The sequence below is a fragment of the Camelus dromedarius genome, chromosome 1 (genome assembly GCF_036321535.1).
Source record: "Camelus dromedarius isolate mCamDro1 chromosome 1, mCamDro1.pat, whole genome shotgun sequence".
Taxonomy (NCBI): Eukaryota; Metazoa; Chordata; class Mammalia; order Artiodactyla; family Camelidae; genus Camelus; species Camelus dromedarius.
This window is the reverse complement of record NC_087436.1, coordinates 81,225,728-81,249,469: the sequence shown is the minus strand read 5'-3', so window position 1 is coordinate 81,249,469 and position 23,742 is coordinate 81,225,728. Positions and strand designations below refer to the sequence as shown.

At 37.8% G+C, this 23,742-nt stretch overlaps 1 protein-coding gene across 5 annotated transcripts in view; it reads right to left on the bottom strand.

Moving 5' to 3' along the window:
• The window catches only part of ARHGAP24 (Rho GTPase activating protein 24), a 635,760-nt gene that overhangs the window by 150,990 nt on the left and 461,028 nt on the right, over window positions 1-23,742 (bottom strand). The window contains exon 1 of one of the 5 annotated variants that reach the window (XM_010983140.3): window positions 22,327-22,595. The exons of 3 other annotated variants lie outside the window; for them this stretch is intronic. The gene's annotated coding sequence lies outside the window, so the exon portion shown is untranslated. Of the gene's footprint in view, window positions 1-22,326; window positions 22,596-23,742 lie in introns of those variants that run through there. One more of the 5 variants, XM_064486038.1, reaches the window with a different exon arrangement.

Genomic DNA, 23,742 nt, shown 5'->3' with positions numbered 1-23,742 from the left:
ATTCAAAGAATTTTTCTATTTATCAAAATAGTTTCTTTCTGGGATTGGAAATAGACCATTTACATCTAAATGAAAACATTTAGAACCATTAGGAGCCTCTTACTTCAAAGAAAATATGCAAAGATCCATGGCACCCTGTTTTCAAAGTCACTTTATATGACCCCCCCACCCCCCGCGTTAGGGTGCACAGTAAATCACACAGAAAAAAGGTGTGAGCCGCCTTTTAAATAACCAATTTGGGCAAATGGCAGGGGATACTGTCCTTTAAATTTTAGAAACAGAAGAATCTCTTAACATTTAAAAAGATTTGGAGGCAAATTAAACTTCAAGCCCTCAACACATAAGGAAATATATGCAAACCTAAAGTGAAAAAAAAAAAAAAAAGAGAGAGAAAAGGCAAGATGAGCAACATAAAAAGGACATACAAATGGTTCTAAGGTGCAGGTGTGAAAGTGTTGTCCTAGTTCCCTGGTGATCTAGTGAAAGATTCCTGTCTCTCCTCCTCTTCACCACAAGTGGGAGGATGCCCTGGAAGGGATCCACCTAAGACAGCAAACAAATTAAGCTCTGTTTTAGTTAGAAAAATGTAACCAGCAGTTAAGCACACTTTTCTATAGCTCTAGTATTTTCTAGTACTTAGAAAACTCTAGTCATGGGAAGCTAGAAGGTGACTGTCAGTATCCATGGGTTTGCCTCAGTCTAGCACAGACAGCAGATCCAGGCGCTGCATCTTAGTATTCCAAAGTTTAGATGACTATATCTTCAAAGTACAGTGCTACCAACTGCACTTCCCGCTGTGCATCGGAAACTTACTCGCCTTAACATATCATTTGCTTTTACCTTCACTAAGTTTTTTTTTTTTTAAATAATTATTATTGTTTTGCAAACGTGGAAGCAGGAATTCATGAGTGTTCAGTAACTTCCACGAGTGTTGCCAAAATCAGGAATTCCAAAGCAAGTCAGTGTAACTCAGACTCCCTGATATTTTACATTTCAATGTGCTGCCTTTTGAAACTATCTTGATTTGCCATAAAAATTATTTCTCAACCTGGACATTAGCTACTTTAAATCTGACCGTCTTGACTTCTTCCATTGAAAACAAGTATTGTTATTCTTTATTCATCATTTATAAATAAGCCAATAATCATGAAGTTTGACTATTTCTCTGGACATTTGCTTGTTTAGTCCTTAAGCTGAACTCTTACATTTTCTATTGCTTAGAGATGAGTACCTGAAAAGTCATTACTTAACTCAAAACTCTTTCTTGCTTTAAAACTGATGTGCTCAGTGAAGTGGGAGGAACTATCTTCTTTGAGAACATTTTACATAGGTGGTACACGTAAATGTTATCTTAACTGGTCTTTACAAACTTTAAAAAAAAAGTATTAGGAGGTTCTGAGAAGTTAAGTAATTTGATTAGGTACCTGTCGCTACTGGTGGAAACCCTTGGAAGTCTTGAAGCCAATGCTATCAGTTCTCATCCATTGTCCACAAAAGAGTTCTAGTTAATAGATTTTATTTATTTCAATCTATTGTATGTGCAAGTCTAATAATTCTACATGTGATACATTTCATAGAACTATGAAATGTTCATCCCTACTGTAAATGGCTTAGTCTAATTATTAGACTTACACATACACTGAGAAATGCAAAGACAATGATTTTACTGGTAAGAGGATTCATTCTAACTTTCCTTTTTCCTTGTTTGCATGTTTTAAAATTGTTTTTGTTGCTTTTTTTGCCTGCTATTATTAAAACACCGGTGATTTTTGGAATAAATAGAATAAGTACCAATTTGCTTTTTATTTATTATATACCCAAACAAATGATTAATAATTACTTCTGTTCACTGTGAAGAAATCAAAAATTGAAAGTGAACTGATTTTCATTTTCCTGATTCGTTATCAGAAATCCAGCCTTGATTTACTATTACTTTTAATCATTATTTTGAAATAAATTTACCCTTGCATAGGAAGTTGCAAAAATCATACAGAGATTTCCCATGTGCCCTTTATCCAGCTTCCCCTAGAGAGAAACATCTTTGAAAACTATAGTAAAATGATAAAAACCAGAAAATTAACATGAGTACAACATCATTCACAAAAACAGAGAACTTACTGGTGCTTTGCCAGGTTTTACATGCATTCATTTTGGGGGTGGGGCAGGTAGTAGAGTATAGTTCTGTGAAATGTATCACCTGTATTGATTTGTGGAACCACCATGGTAACAGTCCCATCACCCCAAAGAAACTCCTTCATGCTACCCCTTTATAGTCACATCCTCTCCCCACCTTCAACTCCTGGCGATCACAGCGCAGTTCTCCATCAGTATAATTGTGTCATACAATTCAAGACTGTTATATAAAATGGAATCACCCTGTAGGCAGCCTTTTGAGATTGGCTTTGTCTTTTTTACTCAGCATAATGCCTTTAAAATCCACCCCAACTTTTGTGTATGTCATTAGCTCATTCCTTTTTTTTCTGAGTTGTACTAGATGGAACATGCACCATATGTAACGCTCTAGCTGAGAGAGTGTTTAGTTAAGTAGACATAGCCTCTCAGCTTTGAAAAAAGGTTGCATCTTATAAGTTTTGGATTCCGTTTTAACAGAAATCCTGGGTTCAGAAAGACTTAATTCAGACACTAGCACTTTTTCTTCTTAGTAGTAAACTCAAGCCTCTTGACTAAACTAGATCGTCTAAACTTCATGCTCTAGAACGTCGTAAAAATGATTTTAAAAAATGAAGACGCTCAAAAGGACATAAGGTACATTTTTAATGCATTCAATAAATTCGGAAGTTTTACTCTTCAGCCAGTACCCCTATTTATTAAAAGTTGTTTTGGCCCATCCAGCACCACCTGCCTTAGTCTGGTAATGACACTCTGATGAGGCTAAGGGTAAGGGAAACAGGAACATAATGCTAGATGGGGGGAAACACACACACACACACACACACACACACACACACACACACACACGTCCCAGCCACGCTGATTTGGGGATGGCACATGGTTGGACAACACTGAGTCAACAATCCTCAATAATGGGATTTTTGTTACAATCGCTGAGAAGAGAAGCTCTTTGGCTGCTGAGTTCCTGAGTTCATTGTACCACAACATGGAGGCTGCCAACCTAGAATGAAGCCACCCCAGAGGAAAGCAACACTGAGAAATGGAAAACAAGCAATCCCGCCGACATCAGTCACATCTTTGGATCTCACCGTGTTTGCTCTAAACCCATCATTTTTGCCTGCTCTGTGAAAGCGGGTATGTTGCCTCCAAGAATGTTTCCTTTGCCCACTGGCACCATGTTAAAACTCTGCCAGTAGAGGGCATGAGAGAGACACTGCAGGAGCAGGTGGGCTTTGCTCCCTGGTTCCTGTGCGTTGGCTCTGAGGGTTCCTGCAGCACACCCGGCTTCCCCGGCACCCGGCTCTCCCAGGGTACAAAGGCTCCTCAGTGCCCAGGAGCTGCAGCTCCAGAAGATTCTTCTGCATCAAGCACCTGCAGTATATCCTGGTCCCAAAACTCAGTGGCCCGCAGTTTCCCTCTATATCAGCTCAGCCCCTTTTGTACCAGAGTACCTCCAGTCAGACACCTCTCTGTGGACTTCCTGGCACCCGAAAGGACACATTTCAGGCAAGTTTCAAAGGGAGGACTTTCAGAAAGTTCTGCCAGGGCAGCACCACAGCGACTGCTCAGCCATCTAGTGAGCCAAGGCCATGCCCTCTCCAAAGAGGTCTGGATCTCAGCCTGGGGGGTCTGTGTGTCCTCGGGGCGCTCAATCACACCTTGAGGGGGCGCGGCTGCTCCTTGTATCTGCTTTGTCTGTATTCTTGAGAGTTCTTTTTACTTCTTACTGGCCATTCGCTTGATACGCTAATCCTCTGTTACAGTCAATAATTCTTTATATTAAACTTTCCCTGTTCCAAAATTACTATGTGGTTTCTCTCTCCTGAGTGGACCCAAATTGATATACCATGCCTGAGGGCTGGGCTACCCTCGGCTTTCTCAGTTTTGTGATCTATTAAATTCAATTTTTTGCTGATGTTGGCTATAGCTGGGTTTTATAACTGAAACTGGAAAAGTTCTGATGTAAAAAAGATCCATAAAAATTAATAAAATGGTTGCTACAGAGAAAATGATCTTAGAAAGTTCCATACGTGTAATTTTAAAAAATAGACTAGATAATCAAACTTAATTAACACAGATTCCAATTCTAGAAAACTTCTCAGCTGCATAGGAATGATGTAATGATGCTTCTGAATATGCTCTAAATTATTTTAAAAAAAAACTCATGAGTAAATTTCACATCTTTGATTCGGGATGTTAGTATACGGAACCAATTTCACGCTACATACCTTGCCGCATGCAGTAGAGAACCCTTCTCTCAGGGAATTGACACTAATCATTCTCTGGTGGTGAATCAATGTAACCAAGTAAATATTAAGTAGTTAATGCACTTATATTGATCTAAAGACTATCCAAGATAAACATGTGTCAATGGATAAAAAGCACATTTAATGTTAGACACACATATAGTAAGCTGAGTGTCCTTAAGCATAGAATTACTGTAAGTTATTTTTAGTTTTGGTTTTGTGCTTTTGTTATTATTTTATGTGTGTAGAGAAGTTGGTTCTTAGCTAAATTTTTCCACCATGCCTTGTTAACTAGAAACCTCTCCCATTTTTGGCATAGATACAAGTTGTGTAGTCAAATTAAAAATGCAGAAGTCACAAAATCTGGATGATACCTTAAAGATACTTCCCAAGTGAAAAAACAGCATACAGATAAATAGCCTTGTTTCAGATTCTGACAGCCCAAAACCAGGAAAGACCACAATGATTTGAATATGAATATTTAATAATTGTTGCCTATCTATTTCCAACTAAGACACAACAAGCAGAAACAGTCAAGACAGAGTCTTCCACTAAAGTCAGATCAATAAATATTTCAAAATTTAATGAGATATTGAATAAAACCCTCACAAGTAGAGAATCAAACTCTGGTTCACAAGCCTCCAGTGTCTGCTGTCAACAATGTGTGGGTAGGAGGAGTCACTAGAAAGGGTCTCACCCAAACTGTTCCTATGATTGTCATAAAAGGGATAGAGATCCTTCCATGGCCAAGAGTTAATAAGACTTCACTTCCTTTAGTCAGCCTGTCATCTCCTTCAAAACCAGGTAAGTGTCCAAGAGATTCTAAATTATTTGAATTAGAGGTCTTGTCACTGAAGTTTGGGGTAGGGTAGGGGCTGGAATAGGACAGAGATTTGACGTCTTCCTGGCTAACGTGGTATTTTTAAGAAGTGACTTGATTGAGTTCTGCCATTAATATATCTGAATTTTACAGATATTTAGAAAGAATTCATGCATCCTTATCTTAATAAATTCTTTTGATGTTTTCAAGGAAAGGCTAAATTGGTATTTAAATTGAAGTTTTGTGTGCTTAAAACTTGGCTTTTATGAGTCAGAAACAAATGAATCAGGTATAATTTTCTTTTTCATTGAGTGGAGAGTATATTAACTTGGTCTTATACCACTATACATGGAAGACTCATCTTTCTGTTTCTGTTTCTGTTACTGTATTGTTTGTTTTCACATTGAAGTCCACCTACACAATAATAAAATGAGGGTTAAACGAGGGAAGATGGGAAAATAAAATAAAGAGTTCCAGCAGAACTGAAACCTGGTGGGCACCCAAAACAGTGGAAAAGGGACACAATTATTATTTACTACAATTATGTTTTCTACTACAAACTGTACATGTACTATCTCATTAGGCTTCACGACAGTCTCGTGATTATGGCATTGTTACTCTTCCATGGAGAAAAAAGTCAAGGCCAAAATAGTCCACAATTAGGACTCCAGTTCAAACCCTAAATTCTTGGAATCTACAACCCACGGTCTCTCTAATAAACCACACTGTCTTTCAGTGGGAGAAAGAGAACAGAAAACAGAGCCAAGACAGAGAAAGAGAAAGTAAAGGTCATCAGGTTATCACCATTTATAAACATTTTTAACCTCTGGGTAACACTGATTCCTCTGTATGAACGTCGTGTGACTTTCTATATTCATGTACACATCAGTTCGGAGACAAATGTCAATTTCTAAGTGTTAAAATGTGAAAAACTGTAACGTGGAGTGAAGGAGATAAGGCAGTGAGAGGTGACGTATTTCAGTTTACTGGGTGGAGCTTCCTTGTGCCTGGATGTTGATTACTACCCATGAAAAGGCTCTTCGACTACGCAATTTCTCTTTCCCAGGCCTTATACCTCTCTGGCTGCTATTTGAGGGGAATAACCCAATAAGTGCATGAGGGCAGATTTTAATTTTATTGGTTGCAGAACAACATTGTACTGAGCCACTGATGAGATGAAACAGGGGGCCAGACATGGTTACAGTGAGTGTTACTAATTTGAAAGATCACATAATGGAAATTTTCTGAGATGACCAAGATAATGTTTAAGTAAAAGAATCTGCAATGATATTTTGAAGATAGCACATTTTAAAAGCATTATATACTACAATTATATTTGGGTATTAGTTTTTCTCCTCTTGTACTTTATTAATTATGCCACTGGCTACATAACTAATGTTACAAAAGGGTACCGAAAACATCAGCAGAATAATCTTCAGGGGTATATGGTGTCTCTTTTTCATTCTACCACTTTATTATTTCATTGAAATTCAGATATCCCCTAGACAGATGTAAGTTGCACTATGAAAGTCACACAACTACCTTCCATAGACACAAACGACCCTAAAAGCAACAGAAATGGTAACAGAAAATAGACACTTCCATTGAAAATCAAAATGTTTCTTTCTCAAAGTTCTGGAATGTATGAGTTTATCCCCTCTCTGTGATATCCATTTAGATTGTTTCATTAAGCTATTCAACATGCCTTTCTCCCTCAGCACAAGAAATACTGTTCCCTAAAAAAAAGGCAAAAGTTATATGATAACTCTTCTTAGTCATTACCTCATACAGTTAAATAAATCACAACATTTCCTTCTCAGGTGAAGCCTCAATAAATTTCCTTCGGAATATTCTTATCTATATCCCTATCATTTTGCTATTCCTTTCCTTGTATTATACATGCTGACAATGAATCATAAATTCTCAAAAAGAAGGCACTGCTTCTTGTGTGTGTGTTTTGGGCAACACCTAGCGTGCTATGGATAGTGGATTAATACTGAAGAAAACATTCTTAGGGACTATTAAGCAAAGTATACACAAGAGCATTCTTTCTTTTTTTTTTTTTTTTTTGTAACAGGAAATGGCCTAATCTCATTCCATCACATATTTTATCTAAGATAAAAAAAAGTATACACAAACTGAGGGTCATAATTTTAAAGCTTTGAAGACTTGTTTAAAAATAGAATGTGATGGAAAAAAGTCTGCCAGGTACCATAAACAGAACCCAAAGAGGAAGCACTATCCTATCTTTTGATTTTTCTGTGGGAAATAAGGTTTAAAATTTCTACTAACCTTATTTTCATTAATCTGGGCTATGTCTTACAAGCTTCGTATCCACCCAGGCCCCATATTTTAAAACCATATTCCCATATCAAAGCAAACAGCTCTAAGAAGCAATCTTATCTTAAAGTCCAGAACATAACACATGCTTAACTTTGTTCCCTTAAGGATTCCTCATTACAGAAACTTATTGTAAATAAGCAATTAGAATTACTGCTGGCAGCACCTTGAAGTACACATTCTAGAGATATTTCACACTCAACTAAGTGCATCAAACTTACTACCTAGACAAAGTTAAAGCGCGTATATTCTGTATTATTCACGTTCATAGAAGTAGAGGGTAGTGAATGGCGTTTGCTGCAACATTTATGACCTCCTACAAAGACAAAATTTCATTTCTTTAAAATTTATTGGTGTTATGTAACTGGGAGCTAACTTATCTTTCAACTCTCAATTTATCTCACTGTCTCTAACTTATGGGGCCAGGAAAAATATTCCTCCATTTCAACAAGAATTTCTTAAGTACAGAAAAACAGTGAGTTCTCTGCCTACTGTGACATTCTTGAGCCTAATTAAATAGTGAAAGGGAGTTAAACAAGTCCAAATATTAGTTGATGGGTGCAATTTGTTGATGTACTTCAGTGGTGCATGACAACGACATCTGCCAGAGCTTCAAACGGTACTATTATACATCAACTTGATGATCCTGGATTTCTAAAATAGGAAATATAGTAGCTCTTTGAAACCAGATATTTCCTTAGAAAATACAGCCAAACAGGGATAATGTTGGGAGGAGAGATATACCAGAAATGTTGTCTCAGTGAATAGCATTTTGGAATATTATCCATAAATTGTCATAATACCCTTCAAAATACCATTAAGGTGTGTACACCATAGAGAGCTGGGCTGGAGTAGATGGTGCATTCTTTTATTAGTTCCAGCTACTTTCAAGGGACAATCGCTACATTTCTTTTTAAAAGAAACCTGTCTGTACAGAAGATGTAACCAATGGGGGTTTTCCCAGGATAAGCAAAGGCTAGTTCCTTGAAAGCTCAACCCTCATAACTGTGTCAAACATAGGAAAATAAAGAACATTTTATTATAATTTTTCATGTCTTATCTCCTCTTGATTGCTACAGAGCATTTTGTCTTGACTCTTGGCCTTTTTCACTCCATAGAATAGTCAGTCTCTCTGCTCCAGTTTTACAGAATTTGGTAATGGGTAGAGAGCTGAGAGAATCAAGGAAAGAAATTGCTTGAAGCAGGAAGAGAAAATATTAAAAGGATAAGTGAGAAAGGAGGGGCCATGGGCTGGATTTCAGGAAAAAAATTTGAGGGTTCAGACAGGCTTTGAGGACAAATGCAAGAAATGAAAGAGATAATGCAATGAATCAAGAATTGGAAATCTTCTAACAGACTTTACTGGAATTAAAAATTCTATTTACAGTTAGTGGGCAAGTTTCTTTAAAGCAGGCTATGCTATGAAGAGACCATGTGTGCCTTGGCTTTTATACAGGTAAAATCTGATACTCCATTTCTTTCCAAGTCTTTTATTTTGGCTGCTTTTTCAGGACAAGCATCTGTTGAATTCTCTTAATCCTGATCACTAGGTTTTCTCTAAAATACAATTTTAAGAATTGTTAAAGCTTTAGATTTTTATTGGGGTATGGCATTACATTTTTCCATATTTGTATTTTTAAATATAAAATTGCTTCTAGCTCACTCAAAAAAAGCTTGCATTATTGAAAAGAAAAGTCGAATCTCTATCCCATTCACTCCAATTATTAATTTTCAAGTGTCATCATGATTGACACTTTTACTGTATGTTACTGCTCATTACTACATAAATCCATGAACACAAATTTATTTAATATTGTTTTTAGTTCCTTAAAATTTAGACCTGACTCCAAAACTGAACAATAATAAGTTTTTCCATCAGGCTGGCTCTAGGGCTCCTTTAAGGGATATACAATGTGCAATCATACACTATTGACAGCCTCTATATTTATTTGGAAATCTCCATTTTCCATCAGAAACTTGAAGTGTTTTCTTGCCTCCGTGTCTATATCTGTATCAGTCAGGATAGGCTAAATGATGCTACACTAACAACCAGTTCCATAACAAAAATTATTTCTGACTTACACCATTGTCCACTGTGGGTCAGAAGGAGCCTCAGCTCATCATACTCACTCAAGGACCCCAATGTATGCTTCCAAAATCCCTGAGCAGTAGGAAGGGCACATGGTGATCTGGACAGTGACACCTAAAACTCCTACCTGGAAGTGAGACACATCACTTCTGTTCATTTTTCATTGGCTAAAGAAAGTTACATGGCCAAGAATAATTTTTTTTTTAAAAAGGGAAGGGGAGAAGTATAAGTCTGTTATATGACCAGAGAGCTGAGAGCTGAAAATACCTGATGAACACAATTCATGACTCAGTATTTTAACACATATAATTTCTTTTCTGGGGTCACCTTCATATCCTAACCATTTTTTTGTAGAGAGCAAGATTTTACATTATTGGCTCCTATCTTTACCCTCAGATATGCATTTATGGTCTACATGAATATGCTACAGCAGCAGAATTTATAACACTGAAAATACTGATAAGGCAGTTGTTAAAAAATATTTGAAGAAGACTGTGCAGATTCCTCAAATATGAACATTTAGTTCCAATCTATGGGCTTCCTTTTTTCTTTTCTTTTCTTTTTTTTTTTTTTTTTTTGTTTTGTTTTTGACAATTTGTTTTATACATTATTTCATGGTGTTCCTTTCTTTCTGTGATTCCTCACTTTTCTGTTGGGTTAAAAAGGGTGAAAAGAACAGAGTTTTGACCGACACTGAACTCTCAATATGTGGCACAAACCTGCCATTTGGATCTTACAGACCCTAGTAATAACACATGTTTACTGATTGAGGTTAAATGCTTGATATAATTATTTTTAGACTGGGTTTTCATTTTTTCCAATCTGCTTCATGAAGAACAAAATCATATGTGAAACAGTCACACTAAACTTGGCCAAAAACAAAGGGCTATGACTACAGTGCCTGGAAGAATGCTTATTCATTATTCCCTAGACTAGCATATTTCTCAGTAGAGACAAGAGCATATACTGTAGCCATGGAAAATCTGGGGAACTGGAGCTCTTGAAAATACCATTTATGCTACATCAAACTTGAGCCCACTCAGGCAATGTAAATCTTTCCCATATGTGATGACTGCTTGTTGCCCAGATTCCAATTCTGAAAGAGACACTGAAAATATATCAAATACTCCCTTTTAATTTATACCAAGAGTCTGCAGCTGTCTTTATGCTTGCAGTTGAAAGAACAGTTCTCTAAAAAACTAGAAAAGAGAAATATCTCACTCTGGGAAGAGTAAAAAGATACAATCTTGTATTTCAGGTATAAATTAAAACCATTTTCCTATCCCAGAGTAGATCTAAATTTCAATAAAAATAAATTTCCCTTTAAATTGTAGATAACAATAAAATTAAAGACAGTCCAAGTACACGCTATCTAGAATTTTGAATTGCATCCTAAAATTCTCAGTTTTGGCCCAGGATATTGTAATGGGGACCATTTTCATAACCCCAAATCAAGATATATGTGAGATAAGGAATGATCTATGCTGCTACATGAGGAGCAAAAGGCAGTCTGAGAGCTGTTATTTAGACAATGGATTGCCAAAATTCCCAAGGCATTTAAATGACTTAAAGCAGTGCTTTCAAAGTGTGGTCCATGGACCACCTGCATCATTATCACCTAGAGTTTTTGTTAAAATACATATTTCAGGGCCCCATACCAAACTAACTGAATCTGACAGTCTGGGCACAGGCCCAGAAATCTGCTTTTTAAGTTCTTTAGGTGACTTTTGCACCTGCTAAAAAATCTAATATTCAAGGAGTTACTGAGAGAAGACAAGAGAAAGGAATATTTACAATCAGGGCATTGGAAGGCAGGCCAGAAATTCAGGCAAGGAAACATCCTTACTTAGACCTTAAAGCAAGGAGATATAAGAATCTAGTAGTCTTGGAAGAGAAAGTCATGGTTTAATAGGGCTTCCCAAGGGGATTTGGAAGAATCCTTAACGTTGCATCTCAGGAAAGGGAAAATCATCATCTCCAGCAACAGTTTCTACAGGGAATGCATTGAGATGGCTGGCGCTAACTTCCCCATCACCTAAGACCAGGATAGGCACAACCCTGCAGAATACCTGGCTTTCTCTGGTTACCGATACCTGTAATTTGCTCCTCTCTACTACCATCTGATTCACTGCTAGCTCAGCCCTGCCCTGCAGATTTGGGATCTCCTATTGCAACCTGAGTTCTTGCTTTTCTGGTGTCTTACTGCTTATCTAATGTCTCGTACCCAGGTGCTTGAAGAGCCTGCATCCTGCTTTCCATTTCATTCTTAAGAAGAGTGCTATGCATGAACTCCAGCCAATCTGCTGACCCATTTCCCTGGAAACCAAAGCCTGCTTGACCTTTGCTGCATGCCTGTTCTTTGACTGCCGGCCATCCTGCTCTCTCTGACCGCCTGGATCTCATTTGCCACATCATAGTACCCCTGATGCTGATTGCTTCCCCAAATTATAGCCCAATGTTGTCAAGCCTGGCAGATGCCGTGTCTGGTTTTCCAGAAAAGATTTTTGTTCAGAGCCTTCATTTGCACTTGCATGGAGTGGCACTCTCTGGTGCCACCCCCGTACACAAGTCTGCTTCTGCATATCACCCCCTCTCTGCACTCTGAGTAGCAGGAAACTGGACCATTGGGCCATATATAGGCCAAGAAGTTCCATAGATGTCCCAGGGGACCAGTGAAAACCTAAATAGGCCATGAGTAGGAAAATTCTCACATCAGTAAGTTAAGAACTCCTCAGAACTGAGTGCTTCATAGGGAAGTTCTTTGCATGTACAAATTCAGCCTTTACTCTTTGAGGAATCTGTAAACCCCTGAGAAAGCCAGTACGTAATTTTTTTCCTTTCTGTCCTTGATCTGTATGGAGCCCGAAGACTTGGAACAGATATGACTTTGAGGGCAGCTTTGTTGTGCTTTAAGAACCTGGGTAAAAGGGTCACTCATTACCAGTATGGGCTCAGTTTATAAGGCACTTTCAGACAGGCAACAATCCTTCTGAGCAATTTACCAAAATTTCAGCATTTGCTCCGTGTCACTTAAGATCACATCAGTAAGGAACAGAAAGATAACAGATGTTCCTGGTCCTTAGAGATCAGAATTTGGATGAAACAGAAACTAAAATATGGAGCTCTATTAAGCTGTCTAGGGTAAAGATTCTCCTATAAGATTACTCTTTTCATCCCCTAATCCTCTCACTTCTATGCTCAAGACCTACACAGGTCAAATCCTACACTTTGTCTTTCTTGCCTTGATCTCTCTCCAGCTTCAAAGAAAAACAAGTATAGTTTAGATGTTTAATAAGATTACAAACTGTTAGTTCCACACTGGCATTTTCTATAGTAACACAGACAAGTAAGTAATTAGTTTAAGTAAAAAAAAAAGATTTCTGTGTAAGGAAGAAATGGATGTTGGTCTACAGAGCCAGGTGTATAAAGGGTAACTTCCTTATTCCTTTATACTGTCAGGTGGCTGAAACTTCATCTTTGTTAATCCAGGGCCCTCACTGTCTGATGCTGTGGACATCTAGGGCTCCATGTCTGAGATGGGAGAGAGTGGGAATGCGGTCCAAGGCCATCATCTTCTGCACACGTGGGCACCTCTGAGATGTTGATTTCTACCTTCCTTGTCTGTTCCTGCACCTCGGTCCACAGACCCTGGGATGAAGTCCTCCCTATCCTGACCCATGGCTTTCTCAGGTTTGACTCTAATGCTGCTCCTTCTTTTCCCCTCTTGACTGCATTTAGGGCATGGGGATAAGCTGGGAGGCTGTCTTGGACATGTCTGATTAGATACTTATGTATAATGATGCAACACCACACAGAGCAGCACTAACAAGTGACTCTAGTTTTATACAATGCATGCACTTCACATAGGACCAAGTCACAGATCCCTGCAAATCTGCCCCAGGTTTTCAGGTCTGTCTCTCATGTACTCGGGTCAAGGAGTGGGAGAAGGTGGCAGAACATGGAACACTTTCTTGGATGCTTACCATCCTCCAAGTATCTAAGATCCCTTTGCTTCCCTCCAATTTTTCCCTCTGGCCCCACTGCCTTGAGAATCATTATCTGCTCTTGGGGATGAGGTAAAATATCTGCTTTATTTTGTCATGGTTGTAGTAATTTAAACTTTAGATCCTGAGGATTTAAGAGTTAAGCTTTTTGAAACTCAAAATCTGTTGCAAACAAAAATATCCAAAGCATTTCTTTCTGAAGTATCCCTTTTCTGAGGCAATATTTATCATAAAACAAATGAGATTCGAGCAAATATAAGAGGATAGACCATGAACGAACAGCTCAAAATATTTCTTGGATGTCTCAGCACTGAGTCTCAGCCTCCATCATCTGAAGGGACTGCTGAAACTCTGGTAAATAGTGAAGAAGTTAAAATAAACAAGTTTAATAAAACACCTGACTGGCAAAATGAGTGACGTGGTAAAAAAAAAAAAATAGCCATCTGCTTTATCATAAAATCTGAGTAAACATGAAATAAAATATCTGTGGAGCAAAAACGTGGAATATTTTACCCAGAGGGAAAAAGCAGCAAGCCCATGTTCTCCTGCCTTTGTCTTTCTACTTTCCAATTGACTAACCAGATGTCTAGTGTGGCAGGCTGGCCCACCCTTCACCATATCCTTGTATGGGAGTACCTCACATGGGATATGTGTCCTTTTGTAACAAGACTAGAGCAACACCGGGCCCCTGAATTCGGCATGTGTACGTCAGACACTGTGTTATACACTAGCCACGCACCTGTAGGACAAAGCCCCTGTTCCCCAGGAGGTTGCAGTGCAGTGGGGCTAGGGCAGCGGGCCAGTAAATAGGTTAAAACGCCAAGTGAGGGAAGCCACAGAAGAGCGCTGTGGGATTAAAGCATAGGGATGGAGTCAGGGAGAGCACCTCAGAAGAGGTAATGATTTCTAGAAAGACAGGGCTGAGCAACCATAGTCTAGGCTGAAAGATCACCCATGTGTGCAGATGACACACAGGGGCGACCGCAGAGATGCTGAAGCCGGGTGTGCACGTGAGAAAGTGGCAGAGATGGTGACAAGCCTGAGGGGAGGGAGGGAGATGCTCACTCTTACCGAGTTAGTTATCCCACGTGTCCCCCAATAGCTCTGTGTGTGTATGTTCATAAGAAATACAGGTTTTCATATTACAAAACTGCCATAACATAATGTTAATACTTTCTGAAATGCACAAGTGTATCTCTGACACAGAGATTTGGTTCAGAGAGCACTGTGGTGCTTTGGGAGTTGCAGTTTGAGGATAAGCCATTAATATTTCATTATTCTATTTGGCATGTGTGTCACTAATTCCCATTTCGGGAGTTGAAGAAGTTTAAAGTCAAGTGTTTGGAAGGCTTTCCCTACCAAAAAGCAGTTCCTCTGAATGAAAAAGAGGATGGGCCTCTAACATACACACTGGATTCCAACGATTCCTGCTGACACGGAAAGACAAGGGAGAAGGCAAGAGAAGACTTGGGTTTATTTCTATGTGGCATCAAGACTGTTCAGTGCAATTAATATTCCAAGAAGTTGTCGGCGTATCTGCAAGGTAGGTGCTCTTACAGAGGAAGCATGTTCTATACTTGCTCTATGATCACTGACAAGTCACTTGGCCTACTTTGGACTGTTCTGGTCATTTGAAGTATGTGGCTCAGTTACATCTTGAAGATCCCACTCAGCTTCCCTGTGGGATGATTTATGCAGCTTCCATGTGTAAGTAATTAATGAGATGATTGAGGAAATGAAATAGTCACAGAACCCTTTGATGCTAAGAAAGGGCCTAAGCCCTCTGACTGAAATAACTTAGCAGTCTCTGGGGAAAGCACTAACGGAGACAATTCGTGTAGCTTTCAGAAAACCCATATCGGATCCAAGGGCAAGAGGTCAGTGTATCTACCCAAAGTGACAGGCAAGAGTCAGTTTGGAAAAACTAAATTAACTGACTACCCTAGGATAAAATTATGGCGAAATAACCTTCCTGGCATACATCTGAAACCCCTTAATCATTACTCTGGAGCATTTCCACTTAAATTTGACTATGTCACAGCATGGATTCTTAAATTCAAAGAAAGAGAAGCAGTTTGCAAATGAGGCAGAGAGTCTTTTGTCAAATAGCCTGGGACAGATTTCTGGCTGCTCCAATTGTTTGCTTTGTGACTATAAGGTTGGGTTGTAAAGCACAAAGAAAGAAAATCACATAGAAACATTGAAAAGAAAAGTGTTTATCTGCATCATACAGTTTGTAGTTATTAAAAAAGAAGAAACACTTTGTTTAACTATTCTTGCTCTCCTTTCTTAGAAGGAAAAAAAAAAAGGACAGAAGATGCTCTTGTCTCAAGGTGAAGTGAAGTACCTGCTTACCTTTTGTTTCCCCATAATTTGCAATTGTGCCAAAGCCACTGGTATTATCTGGGTTTAACGTTCATGTAGATTTCTTCAAAAAACAAATTGAACTCATGAAGAATTAACCAATCTCTTTAAGAATAATTGGATTTCATTTTTTAAGACTGTTTAGTGTATAAATCTAATAAAATGTGCTCTTTTGAGTACTGAATAAAGGAAGGCATGGAAAGTGCACAGCGCACTGGCTGGAATATGTGGGGTTCACTACATGTGAACCATTATTGGAACCCTTGTTTCACATGAAAAAACTATAGCTTAGAACTATTCAGTAACTTGCATGTGATGGCACAGGTGAAATGTGCCAGAGCTGGGCCACAAATTCTGAAATTCAATTCCATAGCACTCACTCTTAGCCGTCTACTAAGAACTCACTGAAAAGTTGGGGGAGAATATACATACATATCTCCTTTAAATTGTCAGCAGTGAGGATGATGGGTTGGAGTGGTATAGGATCGGAGCGATAAATTCTGAGCAAGATGGACGCCCTGAGATTGAAGAGAAAAAAATGCCAGGAATATAGAGTTTTTAATTCTATAATTACCATCACCTGGCTGTACAGGAAGTGAGGGAGGAGATAAAGATGAAGGGCTGGTTTGAGTGGGGGAGAGATATAGAGTCTGAAGCACTGGAATACCTGAGCCAGCATTGTATAGGAGGTTCTGACCAGTAGGGCAACTGTGTAAGGCTGTACAGCCAAGTTGGGGCTGAAATGCAGCCCAGTTTCCTGCCGAGTCAGGGATCCTGATATAAGCATTGTGAGTCCAGAGGAAGAGGACCTTTCTTGTAACTCGTACAAAGGGTGGTTCAGAAGGGGTCTTGCTGACCAGGTCTCTAGATTGGGCTTTAAATTGAATCCATGAGACTGAATGTCATCTTCTGAAGAAGGTATAAATGGGGAAATAAAACAAATACAGAGAAGGAAGTGGGAAGAAGACAGGAGCCATCTAAAGAGACTGAAGAAAAAAGAGGAAACCACAGGCTGGTACAAGATCCCAAATATCACACAGCAGAAATATTTCCAGAAGGAGAGCATGACGGTATATAGTAGGAATGGCAGAAAAAACAGAGGTGGGCACAGGAATAAGAAGCTGCTGGATTCAACTCTTAATTCAGCCATCATTAGCCACCTCTGAGAGATATTTTTCAGTATTGTGATAGAAATAAATGCCAAACTATCACATTTAAGGGACTTAAGGATTAAATCCAATAGCAAAGAGAAAGTCAGAAGGAGGCAAGGAAACAGAGACAGAAAATACAAATTTTTCTTGGCACTGAGAAGAGAGAACTTGGTCCAGAAAGTTGAGTGTGTGTATGCTTGCTTAGTGTAGCATATGCCTGAACATTGGTTGTGCCCTAAGGAAAAACGAGGATGCAGGTAAAAGGATATAATTTATGAAGCAGGGCCTGGCTTCATCTTCATAAATATTTTGTTTAAAAGTTCCATACTCACCCGTGGCGCAGGAAATGCTTTAGCAAGCACTCATTAATGAAATGACAGCTACTCAAAAATGTTCCCATAGCCCTTGTGTAATAAAGACTTCTGGCATGGAATCTTGAGTTCTTTCTTTAGTATGAGAACTCTTCCGTTCCCTGAGGATTTTCAGAGGATAGGGTACATGGTTGACCTCTTACTCAGACAGAAGGAAATTATGCTGTCACCTCTTGCCCCTGAATACATTTATCACACAGGCACTACTTCTTCCAGATGAATATGGAAATTTGAAAGCTGGAAGTCTGGATTCTAGATGAGTAATATTTCTGGACTTAGTTTCCCCACTCTGTAAAAAGAGGGATTTGGACTTGCAAACCTCTAAGTCATTACAGCTCTAAAATAATCAAATGAACAAAAAACCGTATGTACATAAATACTTATCCTTATTTTATTTATCACAAAACACACTGAAACAATATAGGTCTCCAACCATGGAGGGTGTATTCTACTATGCATGAAATAGCCATAGAATAGAATATTAGACAGCTGTCAGTTATTTGTTTTCCAAAGTGTTCTCAATAACATAGAAAAAGTTGCCAATAAAATGTTACATGAAAAAGGTGGAATCCAAATTTGCAGTGTTAAGCCAATTTTGTAAAAATAAGATGAAACAAAATATTGATACCATATTATGTACACAGATACAGAAAGAAACCTAACTGCAGGAATTAATCTACTAGAAAGTGGAACTGGTGATAATAATTTATTTTCTTTTTATGTGGTCACTTTCTTTGTAACCATTATAATTGTGAACTCCCTTGTGAGTTATGAAGGGCCTTTTATATCTGAGGTTCACAAGAAGGTTGTTTTCACTTCCATTGTACTCGACTCTACATATAATGTTTTCAAGTGTGGAGAAGGAGGACCTATGGATGCCCTCTTCCCTGCTGGACCAGCACCATGCTGCGCAGAAGGACCACAAAAACACCCTTGGTATTAACCACATTCAGAAGGAAGCAGGTTGGGGAGAGAAGCTACAGAAAAATGAAAATTGCTCCTTAGAATTTTTTTTTGTTAGTTTGGAAAGATGTCAGTGTTTGCCTAGATCTTTATAACTTCCACAATCTTTGGGATTTTTAAAAATTTTAAGATCACCAAAATAATATTTGGCTTGTGAAACTGTCTAAGACTCAGCCACATGTATTTATTCTTCTAATTTCCTGCTGTTTTCCCCAGTAAAATTTAAAAAATAATATTAAGACAATCAAATCTAGCAGCCTCTGCTTGTAGTAAATGTATTATAAATTCCACAATACCTTCAGCAGAATAAACAAAACAATAAAGGGGTATAGGAGAGTGGCTGACACATCCATGTCCTCCAACTCTACTTTTCAAATTATTATTGGCGATAGGCACCCGATGCTTTTTCTTCATAGCAATTTGTAGTTCCAAATTACTGCTTGCTAATAGCAGTTTCATAATTTATTAAATGGCATTGCTTAATTAAGTTTTCATGTTTTAGCTTGATCCAATAGTAAACTAAGTAACACTCCAATAATAAAATATGAGGTAAAGCATATGGTTTTAGTATTATTTTACTTGTTAATGTCCTTTTAAGTTATATTCATTCAACAAACACTTATTACATGACTAAGATGTACAAAAAGAACCTTGATCTTTGACCACATCACCTCTTAAATTGTCCAGAAGTACAAATTTAGTACATTAAACAAAGGCCAATATATAAGGATGCAGTTCAGTCAATTTGAGCATCTTTTCTTTTCCAAGAGGTTGTAATTGGAAATAAACTAAAGATTTTTTATGAGAACAAAACAATTATTTCTTTCTCTGTTCAACAACTTAGGAAATATCAACAGCTTCTCTCCCCTGTTCACAATCTACAGCATTAAGCTTGACAGCCCCTTGGAAGCCATACATCTCGCTCACTGAATTCTAGTTCATGAGGAGCTAGCTCCTGAGACTTCTAGAGAATTCTCACAAGGATGTGTTAAGAAGGATCCTTATAAGGCATTATCAGTGAACACTGTGATGCATTAATTTATTTTAGTATTTTCTCCCTTTACTAGTTTAAAAGCATTTTATAAATAGAAGTCTTCCTAAGTGTTTATTCCTAATGGCATTGAATTTTCAGGAATTTTAAGTTTAGGTGTTGTGGTACTATAGTTGTATAAAATACAAATCTCTTCATATGTCAAATTTCTTAATTAGGCATGAACGTGCAAATTAAATTTTGATTAAACTGAAAGAGTCACGTAAAGAAAAGCTTTATCGCACTGACTCAAAATGGTGTATTTTCCACTTTGAAGAGTTGTGTTTCAATTGGAATATTATTTTATTTTAAAACAACTCATACTTTTAACTGAAAGAAGCAGGGAGCAAAAATAAGCAAAACAGCTACCTTTTAGACAATGTTTCAAAATTCAAGTGGACCCCAAGTTCACTGCTGCAGACAAAAGGCATCTTTAATTCATTGTTTCAAACAAAAAGAGTTTGTCATATCCACTACAAGATGCTTTAACACCTGGGAACAATTTCTATGGTGATTAGGTGAAACTTGTTTTTAAAGAAATAGCTTAAGTTTTAAAAGGGCCACTAATGCAAAAGGCCTCACAACGGAATTCTAGATAAAGCTCTATGATCAAGTAATTAGCAGTGGATTCTAATTAAATTTGGAATTTACAGTTGCCCTGGACTCACAGCTTCACGCATCTGTCTGAATACCTAGTTTTAGTTTTTTTCTTGTGTAGAATAGGATTAATTATCAAGATCATTGAGAACCAGTGATTCATTTTGCTCTGAAATGCACAACATAAAAAAATTGGAATATAAGAAAATATATATTCAGTTACTAACTTCAATGCTTTCCAGTATTTTCAGCTTTAAAAAAACTTGCAAGTAAGAGAAGATGCAGTTAAAGAAACCAAGATGTCATTGAGACAGTTAGCCTTGCCTTCTTCTTTTCTCCCTAAAGCATAATCTCCATGCAGAGGAACTGCATGGACTAGATGATGAGGGTCTTTATTTTCTCTCTTTCCTACAAAGTATTATCATGCCACTTCCCAGACACACTTGCATGTGAACAGCATATGTGTGAATGGGACGAAAATAAATACTTAGTACTAGGTTAATATTAATTAGTATTATATTCTCCTTGGGATTTAGTTAGTCACTGGCTCCTTGACACTTATCTCCAGTAACTTTATAAAAAGGAGAACAAACAGCACACTCTGTATCAGATGCAGTAATGAGGTAGCTATCCCAGAACTACTTCCATGGCAACTTCTATTACAGAACACAACTCAGAACTTGGACACAAACCAAAAGTCTCCTCAGCACCTAAAATAGATGTCACTGTGTCTATGCACTTTGGCTCCGCACTTTCTTCGTAAAAGATTCTTTTGGGTCTTCGGATAAAGATGTTGCCTCTCATTCCTTCCATAATTTTCTATAAACTAGATTGCTTTCTGGTTTTCTTGGACACGGCACTAAAGAAATAATAATTATAAAGGGGTAGTTGAGGTTGAAGAGAGTTGTGAGAGGAATGCAAACTGTCCACACCAGTAAGTAAAGAAATCACACTTCCATATGGATGGTGGACACAGAAGAAAAAAAATGTCCCATAAAAATAATACAACAATTTTTTAAAGCATAATAATCATAAGACCTTCGGGCATAAGAAGGAATAACCTTACACACCACAAAATAGGCCCTCACAAGTATCATTATATTATAGGATAATTCTATAGTGTGTACCCATGACAAGAATGCTGAATAATTCAGAAAATGTTAAATTGAATTTAGTCCCCTCCAGAGAGATCTCAAAATATACAGTGGAGCTCAGAAAAGATAACTCTATAAAAATGGCTAAATTCTTTCTAAAACTTTTGAATTTTTCAGTGGTAAACATGTAAGCTTCACTTTTTGAAAAGTCCACAGATGGAGAACTCCTTAATTGTCTCTATTACTTGTTTATTGACCAGCAGCAAATATTACATATTAGCTAACCAGCCTCAGGGGGAAGAGTGAGATCCCAGATGATAGGGGTACACAGGGTCGTTTCTGTCCCCTCCCCTGCCATTGGGCTATTCCCCTTCTTCTGCTCTAAAAGTCCTTTCATAGCTCAGTGATTTTAAATCTTATTGCAAATATCATTCTTAGAAATGTCCCTTTAAGGTGGATGGGCTTAAACAAGATAAACTTCATTTTTTTTTAAAGCAGGCTTACCAGAATTTTTAAAAATAAATGGGAATAAAGGGAAGGAAGGGTTAAAAATTAACAACTATAGATGCCAAAACCCTAATTCAAAAATGTGTGTCTTCCAGAAGAGACCCATCAAGCTGTGATGAGGTCAGGGAGCCTCAACTAAGCCAGTCACAGTGCCCGGAGCTGCCCTGTTTTGGTCCTCTTATCTGATTGGCTCTATATTGGTTCTATACTTCTAGCTGGTGATACATTAACCAATCCTCCCCACACCCCTAGTCAAGAGCATTCTGTACACTCTGTAATGTTAAAGCATACCCGTCTTTATTCGACATGAACAATAAAACATTAAAACCACCCGTGACAAGAGGCAACAAAGGACAAAGCTAAGCCAAGCTTCAAAATGAAATAACCACAACAATTATTAGGTCCCTGAAAACAAACAAAACAAAACAACACAAAACAAAATCTTAGCAGCTCCATCCCTCAACAGCTACAAGACAATACAGCAAAAGAGCTAAGATATTTTAGAGTCTTTTCTCTCAGAATAGAGGCGAGGTGAAGGGAAAAGTTCAAAGGAACAGAATACTTGTGCCCGAAACAAATGAACCCTGAAGGAGATTTCAATCAGTAAAAAACAGTACCTTATAAGTAACTGGTCTTGTCTACTCACAGCTGTTTCCAGTGCCGTCCCTTGTTTAACTGTCTACTGACTTCAGTTTAAAGTTAATTCTGTTGGCAAAAAAGTACAGAGCTTGTCTGGAAAATGCTGTTTGGACATAAACCATTCCTCTCAAAGCAGTGATGTCTGTATTTAAGTTTTCTTGTAGAGGGGGATAGAAACCCTTCCTGCAGCTAATTTTCTTCCTCCTCCTTCCTCTCAGACTTAGTCAGTATCCTCCTATCCCATATATTGAAGAAAGAGACAGAGAGGGAAGAAAAAAAACTGCCAGGAAATATACCTTAAATAATGTAGTATTTGAGCATTTAGAAAAAGACAAAAAAAAAAAAAAAAAAAAAAGAACAAGAAAGAAGATGAAGAAATGAGAACCATAGAAAGCACATCAGGAGCTTCAAATATAATTTAGTCCAATGCCCTCATTTTACAGAAAAGGAAACTGATGCCCAGAGAAAACATGATTTGTCCAAGGTCACTCACATGGTTAATTCGTGTCAGCTAGAATAGTTACTAGCTTTCACAACACCCAATTCAATGCTATTTCTACTATGCTAGTATACCTGAGGGGAAATGGTTTACCTTTTTCCTCTGTATCCTTGTGTAACACCCAGATGAATTAGCATGGAACAGAAACACAATTACAATGTGAGAACCATCTGTTCTCAGGGGGAAAAAAAATTCCCTCTACTTTAAAATCCTTAATAGTGAATTCCCTCCACTTTAAAATCCTCAATAGTGAAAGTCTCTCTATAATGCCCAATTTCTTTTATACTTAGGAAATAATCTTTTCCTTTGCTGATTTTCCGGAATATTTTTATGTCTCAGGAGTTGCACTTTTTCAGGGGATGCGAACATCCCTTCGTCTTTGCAGAGGACTACTTCTGACGCGGATGGTGCTGTGATAGGTGTTGAGCACGTCTTCGGCATCTCTAGCCAGCGTCAGCGATCTGTTACATGGCTCTTGAACTGGAAACCACTACTGTTACCAAAAATCTCCATTTCTAATTTGTCATAAAATTTTTACCACACATGCACGTTTATTCTTTTTTTTATAAGTAGGATACAACTTTATTCTTATTATTTATTATATATTTTGTTAAATATAAGAGAAGCAGCATAATATTTTTTACTTGATGTCTCTTACATAACATTTCCTACTTATAAACGAAGAAATTATTTTCCTCTAACTGAAGGGGGGAGGTCCTTTTTATAATTTAAAAAGTTTTTTTTTCCTGAAATGCATTCATTCATTCACTTTTTAAATGAATTATTAATTGAACATTTATAAACCTACCTCACCCTTTCTTTGCAGAATATAGTAACTGACAAGCAATAGTTTTTTAAGGGAAGTGCATAATTTTCAAATAAAATAAAAGGACTT